The 17,633-nt window shown below is 34.8% G+C and overlaps 1 long non-coding RNA gene across 2 annotated transcripts in view; it reads right to left on the bottom strand.

Moving 5' to 3' along the window:
* The window catches only part of LOC149251774 (uncharacterized), a 187,481-nt gene extending 181,251 nt beyond the window's left edge, over window positions 1-6,230 (bottom strand). The window contains exons 1-2 of one of the 2 annotated variants that reach the window (XR_016266014.1): window positions 5,992-6,230; window positions 5,804-5,856 (exon numbers count right to left, since the gene is read on the bottom strand). This is a non-coding gene — a long non-coding RNA (uncharacterized LOC149251774). Of the gene's footprint in view, window positions 1-5,803 lie in introns of both variants that reach the window. The other variant, XR_016266013.1, reaches the window with a different exon arrangement.
* Window positions 6,231-17,633: the final 11,403 nt, after the last annotated feature.

Genomic DNA, 17,633 nt, shown 5'->3' with positions numbered 1-17,633 from the left:
ATATCATCAACATAGAGAAGAAGGATGACGACTATTGCAGCTAAGATCATGCCATCACATCCTGCTTCCTCTAAATAGCCTTCAATCTTATCGATGTAAATGCAAAATAGGGTAGGGGAGAGGGGGCAACCTTGTTTAACTCCGATGTTACACTTAATATCTTTCGACCACCCCTCATTACTCTTTAGCTTGGCAATGACATTCTCGTATAACCTTATAGCAGCAGCTCTCAACTCGAGAGGAACCTTTAGCTCTTTTAATATATTCCAAAGGTTGTATGTAGGAATCGTATCGAAAGCCTTTCTAAAGTCCAAAAAAAAACAAAATAAATTGGATTTATCGTTACGACATTCCTCTGCAATGATCGTAAGCATAATGAGGTGCTCTGTTGTTGAGTGATGCCTTCTGAAACTTGCTTGGCCTTTAGCCTGCTTACCTTCACTTTCAAGCCATATGCTTAATTTATTTTCCAAAATACTACCATATAACTTGGCTAAGAGAGGGTTGATCATAATTATCTGATAATTAGAGGGGTTATTTGTATCCCCACTTTTAAAAATAGGGATAATGAGGCTCTCAGTCCAAGGTTTAGGGAACCCTTGCTTGACTGCTTGATTGAAAAGCTTGTGGATGTGGGGGATGAGGATATGACCTCCAATTTTTAAGATTTCCACCTGGTAACCTTCAATGTCCTTAGCTTTCCCATTAGCCAGGCGATTAACCCCAAACTTAATGTCTTCTAAACATAAAACTTCTTTCGTTGTGAGCAGGGTTTCCAAATTATCCATGACATTTGGAGATTCATAAAGCTTTTTAAGATAGGAATTCCAATCATGAAGAGCAATTTTATTATTATCTTTAGTCTTCCTAGTCAGAATCTACCTCCAAACATCCTTAGGAGCTACCTTAGAGAGGTGTAAGAGATTCTCCTGTCTTTGATGAATGTACTGCCTCTTTTTCCTTTTAGTTAGGGCTTTGTATATTTTTATCTTCTCGATTTTAAGAGATTCATCAACAGCTTCCTTAATTGCTCTCCTCGCACTTTTACAATCTTTGTCATACCATGGGTTGGTTTCGCTATTTCTTTTATTATTTGAAACTTCAATTGAGAAATTGTTAATAGAATATGAGAGGGTTGTACTAAAATTATGATAGAGGTCTTCTATGTTGTCTATACTAGATAAAGGAAGTAAATTAGTTTTTAATTCATTTAGAAAGAGATTGTTTTTATTTCTACCAAATATTAAGTTCTTTTGGCTGTGAGTATTATTTTCTGTGGGAACTCTGTGCATGAAAAAATTGAGAGTTATAAGTAAGGGCCTATGATCAGAGTTAGGTTCGTGGTCGTTTAAGATGTCAAAATTTATTATTTCATTGTATAATGGGAGATCAGAAATAACGTAGTCTACCATGCTGCTACCAAGTCCATGGGTGTAGGTCATCTTACTGGAATTGGGCCACTTCTTTAGACTGTTGCAAATTATAAGATCTTGAGCACTACAGAGCTTGACTAGCTCCGACCCAAACAAATTTTCCCCAAGGTCTTCAGAACTCCTTTTGTACCTACTAGCCAGAGTAGGGTCTTCGTCTAACCAAAGAGGATTAGGGTTCGAATGATTGCTTAGAATAATATCTTGGTTGTTTGAATTTTGAGCATTAAATTCACCTATTAAAAGGATATTACCGTCATTCCTTAGGCTAGAAATATCATTCTCTAAACCATTGTAAGGGTTAGTCTTATCTAGATTCTTCTTCTTATAGAAGTTAGAATTGATGGGGGGAAAATAACATATTGGTATGTAGGACTTTTTATTATTAATTTCACTGATCTCTATCCAACTATATTGGTTGTGAGGGTCGTTTTTATAAATCCTAGCATGGGGGGAGATGTTCTTCTTGATGTAACAAGTTATTCCCCAATGCCTCTATGGGAGGATCGCTTGTTCCAGGTAGACCATAGTGTAAAGCCATCTATGTTAGGGACCTTAGATTCTTCATGCTCCCAATTTTCAACAAGAAAAATAATATCAACATCATTTGAAATCCAACTTAGCTTGGGGCCTTTATTCCATGGGAAGCCCCGACAGTTCCAAGAAGGGATCCGGAGCATGTTTAATTGCTATTGATTTCTATCTTTTTGGTTCCTATCTCGAATAAAGGCTTTTCTATTTCTAATTATTGCCCGTTTTCCTTCCTTTCTACCTTCTTTTACCTTTTGAACCTCCTTTCTTAATTCTTCTTGATCTTCTGGAATGATATCTTCGTTTATGAATATTCTTGTTCCTTTTAGACTTGAGGTTTTACTAAGTAGGTCGTACTTATGATCAGTGGAGCTCACCTTTATGCGGATTAGTCTTCCTTTATTCTCGATTAATTTCCCCAGCCTTCTTACTTCTGTGAGGCACATTGTTTCAATTTGTAATCTATTATGTAATTTTGTCTGGGCTAAGGCTAAAGTATCCTCATCTACTTCCTCTTTTGAACCGAAGATTATAAGGTTCAAGGCCCTTTTGTTACATTCGTGGTCTAATTCTATTAATTTTTTCATTTCATCTTTAATTGGTTTGATATCTAACTTATCTACCACATTATTTAGGGTGAGGCGGCTATTAACTTTTTCTTCTAGTTCTTTAATCATGTCTTTCATTTTAATACTCTCTCAGGTATCAGAATCTCCTTGCTGAGATGGTTGGTTAGTATCTTAGTCTTGTTTTTCTATAACCTGCAATCTAGTCTCCATTGCCTCCATTTTATTCTCCAGTACTTCTATTTTATTTTCTATTTGTTTTTGGATGTGTCTTCAAGAAATGTAAATTTACTTTCCAGCATGGCTTCTAATTAAAAGAATGTAATGTCCATAATTTTTTATTTACTAATCTCAAACCCTAATCTTAGTAGTTAATCAATTTTTCCTTTATTATTTTTATTTCGATTATTTTAACATTAACAATATATATGCACTTCATAAATATAACAATAAATTAAAAGTGAGATTAAAGAAAGTAAGATAAAAAAATAAAAGTAAAAAAGTAAAATCAAAGTAAGAAGAATCATTATAGTAAAAAAAAAACTAAAAAAAGTACACTTAATTGTATCAGGATATAATGATAGCTGACCTACTTCCATTAATGAGGCACTTAACTTATATGGGTAGGCTAATAATATTTATAATGATAATGATGGTAACTCTAAAATCAACTTTTCTCTATTAGATGTCAAAAAAAAATTAATGATGACTTAATTTATTTGCTTTAACATTTTATTTTGTGTTTGAAAAAATTAAATAAAATAAACTAAAATAAAAATTTAATGAGATAAAATTGAAATTAATTATATATATATATATATATATATATAATTTTAATTTTAATTTTAATTTTAATTTTAATTTTAATTTTAATTTTAAGGGAAAAAAAATTATCACCCAAATTTTTAATATAATGTTATAAATATAATAATTTTTTCAAAAAATGATTTAATATTTAAATTTATTAATAAATTAATAATATTTATTTTAAAAAAATAATTATAATAAAATAATATTTTTTAATCAAACTACACTTTGAAATAAAATTAATACTTTTTTAATAATATTAAATTTTACAAAATAACTTTCTCCTTCGTCTACAATATCTAGATCACACCTTTCTTTCTGTTGTATATGTAATGATTTACATTTCAACTCTATCGATTAGAGCATTAGGTTGTATATTTAATGATTTGAATTTCAATTTACTATCAATCAAAATTCTATTGAGAGCTTCTCTGGATCAATTAGGATTTTGTGTTTTTTTCAAATGAAATTAAAAATGTATATGAATATATATTTTATTTTAAACTAAAAATACAAATATAATTTTATTAATTTAAATTTTAAAAAATAATAATTATTAAGAACATTTAAGCGAACTACTTGAAAAACAAAATATTTTGTGTGTTTTTCAGCTGAAATTAAAAATGTATATTAATATATTTTTTATTGATTTAAATAAAAAATTATAAATATAGTTTTATTTATTTAAATTTTAAAAAATAGTAATAATTAATAAAGATCATTTAAGTGAACAACTTGAAAAACAAAATACTGATTTATGAAAAATTAAACCAAAAAACATGTGATATTTGATCACATATTTTTCAATAAAAAATGAAACCAAAAAAACATGTGATATTTTATCACATATTTTTTAATTATTTTCAACCTTTGTAAACCTGTATGTCTCATTTTCCAATAGTTTTACAATGTCACATTTAAAGAGTTCACGCTTCTGTGATCCATATCAAGATTGTGAGAGATTTTTCGGCGGAAATCACATGGAGTACCATTTGTCAACGCGTTTCGAACCAATTTGTGTGGTTCATCGTCAGGACAAGTTGAAGAAATAGATCCAGCGTAGCATGCTAAATAGTCTGAGCGGAGCCTCCAACAGCTAACTAGACCAACAGCTAGTTTGACAATAGGACCGGGGTCAAAATTATTATATTAGTTTAATTAGTAAGATTAAGGACCAATATCTATAAAAATAAATAAAATATTACCAAGGGTATTCAAGAAATATTAATAAAAATATGAGTTAGTTAGAATTTAGATAAATATATGACCTTATAATATATGAAAATTTTTTAATTGTCTAGTTCGTTGTTGGAGGCTCCGCTCAGACTATTTAGCATGCTACGCTGGATCTGTTTCTTCAACTTGTCCTTTCGAAACGGGTCGACAAATGGTACTCCATGTGATTTCCGCTCTCACAATGTCACATTTTCTAATAGTTTTAGAAACAGATGCCATATGCTGATATTAAATTTAAGCAGATGATCGAATTAGAGTGTAGATTTAGAAATATTTCAGAATGAGATGGAGATATTAAGGTAACTAGATAAAAAATGTTTTAAGATTAGGCTAAGAAAAGAGAAATTACTATTTTTTTCCTACCATGAAATTTTCAAAATATTCTGAAATTTGCCATGACACTATAAATCCTTACCAATTCAGCATTTAAATTATGATGGATATTCTTATAACAGTGAATGGAGAAGATAATCTTTCATAGTTCATTTGTAGTATGTAAATAACAAAAATTAGAAGATCTTGGCGGGCTCGGTTATAACATAATCTATAAAAAGTGAGAGGGTTTGACTTCGATTGCAGTAACATAGATTTTATGGATCCTTGCCTGCAGGTTGGATCCCACTATGGACGTAGTTCCTTTCAAATGGTGACTGCGTATTTGGGAGCGTTGAAATAGTTACACGTATCATAATTGTTGAATTGGAATTCAGATGATACTTAATTATATGATCAATGTAGTTTAAATGGTGTAATAATTAAGGGTATGTTTTTTGTGTTTTTTGTTTAGAGGTTAATTGAGAAATTTTAATTATCATTTTTTTCTTTTATCTCACAAACTAGGAATCTCTTAACTTAATATAACCAAGAATCTCTTAGCTCAACATTATCAAGAACTTAGAATTAAATATAATCAAGAACTTACAATTAAATTATTACTATTATAGAGAACTCAACACAACCAATAAACTTAAAAATTATAGAGAACTCAACATAACTAATAAACTTAAAATAAATTTATAATTAAATTATTATTATGGTTACTATTAGAGAGAAATTTTGATTTCAGATACATCTTTAAGAGTTTCAAATTCAATATCAAATAGTTATTCCAGATCTAGAAACAACATTCATTCAGATGTAAACATTGATGATAAAGAATGATAACAACAGGGTCCTATGAGGGTCGAACAGACAACGAATAAAAGAACAGCTGCAGGGGCTACACAGGCATACCAGTTATCGCAGCTGCTGGTCAATCATCATTATCTGATCTCTGGTTCAGCTCCCTGCCAGCACCAAAATCGCGTTTACTTCAATTGGATTCATAACAAATTCGTTATAAGCATCTGAATCTACATGTCGAATTCCCTCATGTTAGAAATACCCCATGAATCTAAATCATGACGACAGTGTAACAATACCCATTTTTCACAGATTTCTTGGACCGTTTTCAGCGTGGGCATCATCTGAGTTCCATTGCTATCCCAATGAAGTAAATAGGCTTTGCAATGGCACTTAGAAAGGGTAGGTATAAAGTGAATGTGGTTGTTGGAAGCGTCCATGTGACCGTGGGGTTGTTTTTTCCTATGAATATAACCTAATATTCTCTGATAGAGAACCCAATCTACTCGTCTATTTTAAGTATTTGAATGAATCTACTCTTCCTTAAAATTGAATGAATCTACTCTTCTTACATAATATCTAAAATAACGAATGGCGATTTGACAGCTAGCCATGATAGTAACCGTGGCTCTGAGCTAACCTTTCCTAATTGTTATAAAATATAAATGATCCTGATAATGGGAAAAATTTGAGCCACTGGCTTTATGACAGTTATGGAATGGTAGCTGAATTTCCTGTAAATTTAAATAAATGCAAATGGACGATGCACGGGACGCGGCAGTGTAAATTAAACCCAAACTTAAATACGATTGTTAAGTAAAACCACTCTAGGTTCGTATCAGCTGAGCGCTCAATGTTACGATGCAGTGACAGTTCGGTAAGAGATCGTGCCGCACATGAAGAAAAATTTTCAGTGCGTATTGTGTAATGTAGACATAACGTGTGGGAGGTGCCCAACTTTCATTCATCCACGTGATTTTGACAACTCCTTGGTGGTTAATCAAATGTGACCGACAAGCCATGAGGCGGAGATCAGTTGTTTGGGTGGGGTTTGGTTTTCGCCACATCACATGTTAAAATTTTATGCATGAGTCGAGGATAGAATTCACTTTGTACGAATTAAAACTATTCAAGTGGCTGCCAAGTTCGACCCAGCTTGCACAATCTTGGTAATAAAGCGTTTTATTTTTTTCCCTTCATCGAATAAATTTGGACCCAGTTGGCATAGTTCTGGTCATAAGTATTTTTCTGTTTTATTTTTCTTCTTCTATTCAATAAATAACTAACTTACCCATAAGCATAAATACATGGATGCTGTATATGCCAACCATTGAATCACTAACTTCCTAAAATCTAACGGTAACTTCCTAAAATCTAACGGTGAATATATATATATAGACCAGTACATTTATGAACCATTAACAAACTGGTTATTTTCAACTAGTGACCCAAATAAGCCTGAAACCTAACCCTACACCCGTTGTAAGTCGCAGTCCCATTATGACTTCGACGAAAATGGAGGCGGTGTGCGTTGAGACACGCAGAACCATTGCTGAATGTGGAAGGCAAAGGCATCAATTCATGAAAGGACAACAGAGATCCTTTCACACTTTAAAGTGAGAATTAGGTTCAAGGATGAAAATATCAATACCCCGTTTGCTGAACATGGCAGGCAAGGCATCAATTCATAAAAGGACAATAGGGGATCGCCAAGGCATCAATGGATCCTTTCACCCTTTAAACTGAAAATTAGAATCCATTATGAAAACGTCTTCTCTTCGAAGAAGACACGGAAAGCTCGCTTTCTTTTATGACTTGAAAAGACACACAATATAACTATTGATCCATATCGAATAAGATATCAAGGGAGCGTTTGTTTTATCTCGTGATTTGAAAAGACTTAAGCAGGATATTCATTCCGTAGCATTGAAATCTACCACCCAAAATTATTCATTCATGAATATTCTTGATTTAATTAGCATCATTGTTGACCAATATGGATTAAACGTTCAAGTTCGAAATAGAATGGTATGTTTTAGAATGCAGTGTAAAAATTTGAGCGACCAAGAGTTTAATGTAACCCAAAGAATCTAGTATAGGGAAACCCAACCTCAAAGGGGAGATGTAGGATCAGTGAATATCCTTAGCTTATGGTGCAGTCATCACTTAGGCATATGAGAGATGCATATTTTGTGGTTTGCTTACTTTGGCCTCAAATTCGCGTCACATGGGCTATACGCCATGTCATGGTACTTCACATCATGTTGGAAAATCTACACGGGTAGACCCATAGACATCTGAGTGAGGAGTGCCACACCATCGTTACAGCGTCGTAATACAAGTAGCACCTATAAGATGGTGCCATGTTCAATTATAATGCAACCATGATGATCCGTCGAATCGAGACCTTGTAGGAGAGCATGTGTGGGTGAGAGAACTAAGCTTGGGGTTTCCAATCATGTAATACAAGGTGGTTGAACTTGGGGTTTGAAACTTAATGGTTTAAGTGCCAGACTCTCTAGTACTATTCTACACATAGATATTTTTTCAATAGTGCAAAACTTGTTTTAATGAGAGTTTGTATGCAAAAGTTATGTCGCCAGGAAGTTGACTTTATTATTTTGACCACCACGATTTGAGAGGATGGCACATCAACTTTCATTATTCATGGAAAAGAGGCTAGCCACATGATCATGATGGAGAATCGATATTGTAATTCTAATTAAGAGTTGAAGGAGTCAAACTTAAGCACTAGTATGCTATCGGGTTGTGTTATAAGTAGGCCATTTAGAGGAAAAAAGGTTTCGTTCTATTCGAGTGCATTTCATTCCATGGATGAGAATAATAGCCAAGAGTTGATAGAAAGAGAAAACAAAGAAGGTTTGTGTAGTGTAGCAATCCATGAGCCATAGGTCTCACTTATTTATACTTGCATACATTTCCATTAAGAGAAAAAGAGAGTAGAGCAACCTCACATTTCAGCTAGGTTTTCTCTTAGAGTGTTTCCCAAGTCATATGTTGTCTTATTATGGTTGCGAGTTATGTGAAAATAACTCTCATTGTATAGATTTTGGATTTCTAATATAAAGTTATCATATACATTGTCACAAAACGTTCAACGGAATATCCACAACAATTAACAGATCATATTTTACCAAAGAAGATTTATCTGGGTATATTTTGGGGAATTGCATGGAATCCAAATTAGGTAAGCCCAAAGTCATAAAACTTGAGTTATGGCCAATGAATCTGTTAATAACCCTCAAGATCTCGCACAAGGGAGATTCATGTGGCTAGAGGCATAAGTGAGATATAAACCATAATGTGAGGCTCCTCATGGTGGCCCTGACCAATAAGCTTGGGCTATTTAGAGAAGATGGAGGTTCTAATATAGAGATTGGAGGGGAAATCAACTAATCAAGAAGAACTAGAGAGGGAATATAAGAAATAACACAAAAAGGAACAACTCGATTCAAGTGTTGTGAACCATTCTCAGTCCCTACCCAAAATGGAAGCAAAGGTTGAAATCAAGCATATCAAGGTGAGATTGATGATTTGAAGTTAAATAGTTGGTTGCAACAATTAGAAGTTTATTTTAGCGTTCATCATATAGAGGAATAATGGAAGATTTCATTTCCATGACTAAAATTAGAGAGTCATGCTCTAACCTAGTTAGAAAGCCACATGGATACTATCAAGTTGGAGGGAGATCCTCGAGTGACTAAATGGGAGGATTTTAAAACTCTCAGAAAACCACAATTTTACCCTATTCAGTATGTATAGGACTTGTGGATCTGGTGGCATCACTTCAGGAAGATATAGGGGAAAAGTGTACAAGAGTGCACCACATAATTTAGAAAAATGGCCATAATTCTAGGTATCTCGCCAAAAAACTTTCAATAATCCCCTATTACCATAAATTTAAAAGATTTTAATTTCAAAAATTTAATTTTAGGAGAGTACATCCATAGAGCTAAGTGAATTCACTAAATGAAAAATGACAATAGTTGAATAAATCACAAACCCAACACTTTTATTAAATGAAAAGCTTCAAGAAATTTTTACAAAATGTCAAGATGGAACCTAGAGTAAGCATGCTAAAAAATACTTGTGGTAATTAGGTCTTCCTGCCCAAAAAAATCTCAATCTACTAATTTGACCCATTACAGGAAACTGGAAAGGAACAAGTCTAGCTACTTGTTTGTGTGCTCCAAGAAAAATTCATTTTCCATACAATTTTAACTTAGCAACAATTTGATCCCCCATGAAATTTGCTCTCGACCCTCAACATCACCTAACTTAGCCTTCAATAGTTAAAACCCTAATCCAATTAGGAAACTAAATCTCTAATCTAGTTAATGTAGAACTCAACTTTATCTCTATTTGAATTCATGACTCAAATTCGTTGTTTGTTACTGTGACCACCACCCTCTACCATGAGGAAGATCAGTTCTTAATCCCAATTGGTGACAATTCGAGCCTCAGTGTCTTGCATTCATCTATTCTACCTCAATTCTTTTGTGTGGAGTGGTTCCTTGATTAAATATTTTCTTGTATGGCTTGGAATGTAATAAACTCAGCCCCGGGAATAATTATTGGAATCGAACTGGGATTTTCCAATGATATTCCGTGGCATGTAATAAACTTGGCCCAAGTAATTATTATTGGAATTGCACCGGTATGTTCTAATGACACTGTGGCCCTTTTGGATAACGGGATTCAACCCTAAGTTTTTTGATGATATCACAACCCTTAGAGTCGATGAATGTGGCCCTTTGAAAACAATTAAATTGGCCCTCAAATTATATAGAAATGGCCTTGAATATAATGCAAGTGGACTAGCCCTTTGATGAATGATGCCAATTCTTAACCTTTATCAGTAATTTTGCTTGACCCTAGGAATATGTAGAGCTTTCCCATACAAGCGATGTTGTGAGTGCCCACTTCTTTGATTAATGTTTCTTATATTTGGCCTTAACATAAAATGGAGTATAACCTTGAGAATAAATAGAAGTTTCTCTTGCATTAATAACTCAACTCCTTGAAAATTTATACAAGTGGTGATTACGACCCAAGTTTTGGGTGGGATAATTGAATTTGACAACTGGAGTACTCAATTCCTTCCAACAACAATTTTAGCCCTTGCAACTACTTATCTCAGCCCTCATATCGACTATAATATCGACCATAACGTCAACCCCTCTCCCACACATGACTTGTAATTGGAGAGCCTCGCTCTTAATAACACCAATCTCATAAGAATAAATACAACCCTGTGCAACCCAATATTGACCCCTTCCTACAAATAAAAACATTATACTTTTAATTGATATAACATCTAAAGCATAGCAATGATCTTGGCCCTCATCATAAATTGGATGCGACCCACTTGGGTTAATGCTTATATGAACAAAATCGGTCATAATTCCTTGCCAACCAATTTTTCTATAGTTGCAATTCGATCTTTAGGATTGTGCTTCGAATGGGGATACTCATCCTCTCAATCTAATCTTAATGTTGACCTTCATTCATCCTTCAAACCTTCAACCTACGCTTGTAGGATTACTATGCTTGACAAAATAATTGACTAGGGAATGTCTTCCAACCCCAAAGCCAATGATCTACAACTAGGATATGTATCTAAATACTAAAGTAGGTAATTTTCAGGGTTTTCCATTTTTTTCTTTGGCTAAGGAGTGCCTTCCAAACTCAAAGACAATGATCTACAACTACGTTATGTCCCTTAAACAATTCAAGCTAGTGTTTATCAAAGTTTCCCCTTTTTTACTTTACAGCTCCTAGAGCTCCTTAACAATCTATTAATAATTCTTCCATGTTTCCCTCCAATCTCCTTCTCCCAATTTATAATAATTCCCTCCTTTGAATACCATGGGAAATACCATGGGTGAAATTTTACCCATTTTATTAATTATTATTCTATTTTACTATGATGACCCCTTATTGTTCTTGTCTTTAGCCTATGGGATCTAGATAGGCTAAGACTCAATATCCTTTCCCTTGTAGAATCAGAAACGGACATTACAACCCCCCTTCCCAAATTTTGTTTGTCCAATCTCGAACAAGCCAGTAGCAGGCTTTGGAAACAACTTGTTGCACCATCTAAACCAATTCAATAGTGTTGTTATTTGTTGTAAGACATCTTGAAAAGTTTGAAGATCTCAACTCTTCAGGATGGCCCATCTGCTTCATTATTTTGTTGTATTTTTGTTGGATCCCTAATTACTGTTTGACTCCTCTTACCTGTGGATTCCATTCCTTTTTTGTTTCACATCTCCATCCTACGTATTCTTGATTTATTGTTGCAGAACTCTCAACATGGTTAGGCTTTTTTTGAGTCATAACACCTGACCTTTACTGTGAGTTTCCCACTTCTTTTGAATTAGACTGTGAGTTGATTTTTTTAGTATCTTGTGATAACTCCATGTGCTTCTACCCATTTTCCATTTGTTTGAGTGTAACAATGTCTGGAGGATCCTGAGTCATACCTCTCAATACCACCCTCCAACCTCCTTTAATTTTAAATCCTATCTCCATGGTTTTGTAGTTCTTCCAATGCTTCCCAATGGGGATAAGCCATTGGACATTCATTATCATGTCAAAATTGGAGAATTTCACCACGTTAAAATCGTCAACCATAGTGCATTTTCCCATCTTTAACTCTACATTTGGGATTGTCTAATTGCATCCCATGATGAAATCATCAACCATATCCACATTAAATCCCCCAAATTCCTTTGTTGGGATGCATCTTTTAGCTATTAATGTCGATTCAATAAAATTGTTGGTTGACCACCCATCAATTAAGATGGTGACCTGATGCCCCTGTATGGAACCTTTGAATCTAAAGGTGTTGTAGCTAGGGACTCCTAAAAGTGTGGCTATAGTGCAACCTACTACTTCTATCCTTAGCTATTCCTCCTCTGAACTATACTACTCATGATTTTGCACTCGTCTTGTTTCCTCTTCTACGTCACTTTTAGAGAGCACCTCAATGTAGTGCACTTTTCCCTTTCCCTTTCATTTGTGCACTAGATCCCAAAGTTCTTTACAATTATAACATATTTTCTTTGTGTGTAACTCATCCCAAGTTCCAGGGTCCAACCTACTTCTTTTGTTCTCCTCCTCTAAGGAAGGAGGCTTACCTACAACCTGCTGAAGAGGTTTTGGTTTGTAAGATTCTCTATTTTAGGTGTTTCATCACCGATATCTATTTTCTTTGAAATGGCTTCCTGTAATGTGCAAGGATTAAAATACTTGACCCAGCCACACAATGCTTTAGCTAACTCCTTTGTGAACAACATCACAAAAAATTCATGAGAGATATCTATGAACATCATAGCTAATATATTGGATTCTAAAATAATTTCTTCTGGACTCCCTCTCTATTTCAATTGTGCAACCTCCCTAAAATGCAACTTTGGGTCCCTCTTAACAAACCTCTAGATTAACCCTTTTGTAAACTTTAGTTAGGAGTTTATGCTTGAATCCCAAGTGCGTTTAACTTATGGTACCACCACTCATGAGGTTCACCTTCCAAATGCAGAGTGGCATGCTAGATTGCCTTTGATTCCCTCATAGAATTGAGCTGAAAGTATGTGTTGAGTTTTTTCACCCATGCTTTAGCTAAACACCTAGAAGTTCCATTGAAAGTCAAAATATTTATTTTTCGGACCTTCTTTGGGTATCAATGTTCATCCATCATTTGTTATATTCCATCAACCAACCTCTATGATTTATGGCACAATAGTTTTACAATGACATTTGAGCCTAAAATTCCACTCCCATTACTTGGTACCCTCTTAGGTAATCCAAAAGAAATTCACCCCACCTTTGTTTGCCATCTTCTTTCTCTTCCAAAAAATTTGGGTATTAATGGTCTTGATGAAGTTGGTTTTAATGGTGATGGTATTGGATTAGCGGAGTTACTTGCCTCCCTATTGTAGTTATCATCTTCTCCAAATAAACTATGGTTTCTATGTGATCCTTCTACACCTTGAGTTGAATGACCATCATGGAGATTAGCCATGGTCTGTGTAACCTCCTTTAGAGTTGACGCCACCTAATTTTGACCCCTTATTATCATTGGGGTCATTTCCTGCCATCCACACTATAATTCTTGGAGTATCTTTCATTGCCCTCTAGCTAAATTGTTCAACATATTTGTAAAGCATCCCCACAACTAATTTTCATGATCTCTAATATGATATTTTTCTCCCTCTTGCTCCTTCTTCTTCTTCATGAAGGTTATGTTTTCTTGATATTCTAGAAACATCAACGAATAACCCTACCACGATAGCAGGATGACCAACAATGATAACATTGTAATAAACCCCTATTTATTTTTAACAGAACTTCAAAGGTTTTTTAAATTTCAAAAAAATAATTTGAGGAGAGTAGATCCATATAGTTATGTGAATTCACTAAATGACAAATACCAGTAGTTGAATAAATCAATAACTTGTCAATTTTATTAAATGAAAATATGGGAGAAATTATTACAAAATATCGAGATGGAACCTGGAGTAGACACTTCGAGTAATACTTGTGGAAATTATATATTAGTGCTTAGAAAAATAATTGATCTACTAATTTGACCCCTCACTAGAAACTGACAAGCCTACATATTTGGATGCATGTTTTTGTGCTCTAGGAAGAATTCATTTTCTAGACAATCAAAAACTCAGAAATGATTCGATCCGCCATGAAACTTGGCTATCGACCCTTGAAATTACCTAGCTCAGCCTTCATCAGTTAAACCCCAGTTTGATTAGAAAATTAAAGCTTTGATCCTGTCAATGGATGACTTGACTTTATCTCTATTTGAATTCATGACTCAACTTGATTGCTTGTTATAGTGACCACTACCCTCTGCAATGAGGAACCTTAGTTCTTAATCCCAATCGATGGCTAGTTGATCCTCAAAATCATCCATTCATTTATTTTGTTAGGCCCCTATACTACTAGTGTAACCCATTATTGTTATTAGTACAACCCCCTTATTATATTGTTGTACCCATGTAGTCCCCATATTTTTATTATTGTGCCCTATAGAAGACCACTATTGTTATTATTTTTCCCTTACATTATTATTGTTATGTCAGCTCTGATTATATTATGACCCCTTAGACTCTTATATATAGAAAGGAGGGCTTGTCATTTCTATCATCCAAGAATTGTTAATTTGTTTAATGTAAAGAAGGTTTCCCCCTCAAAGAGACTGAATTCTAAGGCATTTATCTTTCTTTTCTATCTTTTTGTGAGCTGGTTTCATAACATTTGGTATCAGAGCTTTGGATTCTAGGGTTTCATTGCTCCAAACAGGCCATCGTGGCATTTTCACTATAACTTTTTTCTCCGACGTTTCAGAAGTTAAAAAAAAAAACCCATTTGAGCCGAAATCGTTCTGAAATTTGGGTTTAAATTTCAGAGCTTGTCACGCTACATTCGTGGAGATGTGATCTGAGGAACTTAGGGTTTTTACAGACTCTCAAATTACATTCCAAAAAGGTGACCTGGGGAAAATCGTCATAACTATCTCTCCGAGCATCAAATTGAAATTTCGTAAGTAGTTATAGAAAGAGGACGGACTTTAGTTTCCTGTTTATATTTTTCAAATCCGAAGGTCAAAACAGTGACATGTGGCACTTCATACAAGTTCGCTCTTCTGAAAAGGTATATAATCAGGTCATCTTGGGAGATTGTGCATAACACTTTCTTGGAGGATCCAATTTCGATCAGACTAGTGGCATTAGAAAGGGAAAAGTAGAGGGCTAAGTGTTATAGACATTTTTGGGCACTCCAACCCGAATCAAACATGTCCATAAACCAAGGGATCCTAAGTCCCTAAAAGTGTTGTTTCATACCCTAAAGGAATAAGGTCAACTGATTACATCATCTCCTAGAAGTTCTCCACAGGAAACTGCTCAAAACTGGTCAAATTAGACCATACAGGTTGCTCAGTGCTAAGGGTGTGTTGCATCCCACATGCCCAGTGAAAAGGGTGTGATGCATACTGAAAAGCCCTTTTGTAGGGTACGATGGGCGAGAGTGGACAAATGGTAGAGACAGTTTGCGAGGTGGATGATCATGGAATCTTCCAGAAACTTCTCCTATGACACTTGCCTCTCTGAACTCGCCCAGGGATGAGTAAGAGATCATCAATCTCCAAGTGGAATTAAGAACTATCAGAGAGATGACACTAATCAGAATCCCAGAAGCTGACTCACCCCTCTGCAATCATCTATATATGGATCCCTCATCCCAGAGATCCAAATGCTGGAATTTTGTATCTTGTAAGGAAGTGTTGTTGGTTTCTTGTTGGAATATCATAGTGGTGGGTGATCTAAGATTTCCATGAGGTGAAAGAAGGGTTTTCATGCTGGAGGATGACACTGGGTCAGAACAATTGGTTGTAATCCTCTTTGCTATTCTTGATATTAATAAAGTTATTCAAGTTTTCCTCCACATTCTTGTACGTTTGATGATATATGCATTTGTGTGGTCAATATATATCTGGTCCTATATTGTTTATGATTGTCGATCTATGTTCTTCGATAGTATTATGCTACTTTGATTCCACAGATGCTCTTTGAAGCTGGGTAGACGAAGGAGAAGCGGCAATGATCTATCAGAAGGGAGAGGAACCGAGCAAGGAACCAAGTGCAAGACTGAGGTTGGTGTCCTTCATTCCACTCTTATCTACTTCTCAGAAAGGAAAACGAAAGTAGTTTTAGTTTGTTTGTTTCTAAGATAGCTATCAGTCTTAGTGGGACTAGCAGCTCTAAGTGGACACTAGATTTCCTGATAACAAAACTGGTGACTCTACTGGGGACGAATAGATTGTTTGCTTGTCTATATTTTTTTGTGTTATAAACTTACAGACGAAGCCTGAAGTCAAGCCAGCTAGCCTTCGAACTGCATTTGCTATGCAAGTGCAAAGTAGATCAATGTTGCTTCAGTCTATCTCTGGGTTTTGTTTATAAACTGAACAATCGATTTTCAAACTTTCTAATTGCCCTAGTGGTGGCTCTAGTAACCTCATTAGATCAACCCCTGTGATTTATATTTACTGTACATCACTTGCTTGGCCTAAATCCCTGAACTGAGCTGCAAACTGTGACCCAGAACCTAGTTGAAGTCTCGTCCCTAGACCATCGCACCTTCTACTCTTGGGAATCTGGATGCATCGCACTTCCCGTGTGCAATAGGTGTGCTGCATTGCACTTTCCCTATGTTACAGGTGCGCTGATCAGACAAGACCTCTTCTGCTCTTAGGTTTTGGTTTCTTTGTTCACTCTCTTCAACTCTATTCAGGAGTTTTGCTGTCTGTGATCAGTATACCACTGTGGAAACCCCCTTCCTTTCCATCATTCACCTCCATTGTGCAATGAACTGTGAATGTTTTTATGTATTTTGCTCCATTTTCAGTTCTCTTTTACAAAGTAGTAGCATAGTTGTACCGTCGTTTCTTGATTTGAAAGTGTCGCAAGTGTCGTTTTCAGTCAAAGAAAAGAATTCTATTGTTCTTGATGGTCGATTATACAGTTACTCTTGTATTTTATTTGAATTAGTAGTTTTTCAAGTGTCGAAAGCAATTTTCAATTCAAAATAGTAAAGTGTTGTCATTATCTTCCTTTCGTTTTTGAAGAGAAATTTGTTAGTATTGTCGCTTTGAAAAGATAATTCAGATTTGTACTTAGCTTTCTTCTTGTCATTCACACATTAAGAAATTTGAAAACAAATACATGCATGTGCATTTGCATTTAGACTGCTTGTTGGTTTGATTTAGGACAGTGCATCTAGTGTGTGCTCTCTGCTCTACGTTGAAAGAATATTGTCTCTCTTTCTTTAGTAGCTAGGATTTTCATTGCAGAAAGAAGATTAAATGATTGTTTATCATCTTAGATTGCATTTTAGGAAT

The sequence above is a fragment of the Pinus tabuliformis genome, chromosome 7 (genome assembly GCF_031772625.1).
Source record: "Pinus tabuliformis cultivar Carrire ecotype Pingquan chromosome 7, CPIR1, whole genome shotgun sequence".
Lineage (NCBI taxonomy): Eukaryota > Viridiplantae > Streptophyta > Pinopsida > Pinales > Pinaceae > Pinus > Pinus tabuliformis.
Note: the sequence above shows the minus strand (reverse complement) of the source record. Positions and strands in the feature narration are given on the sequence as shown.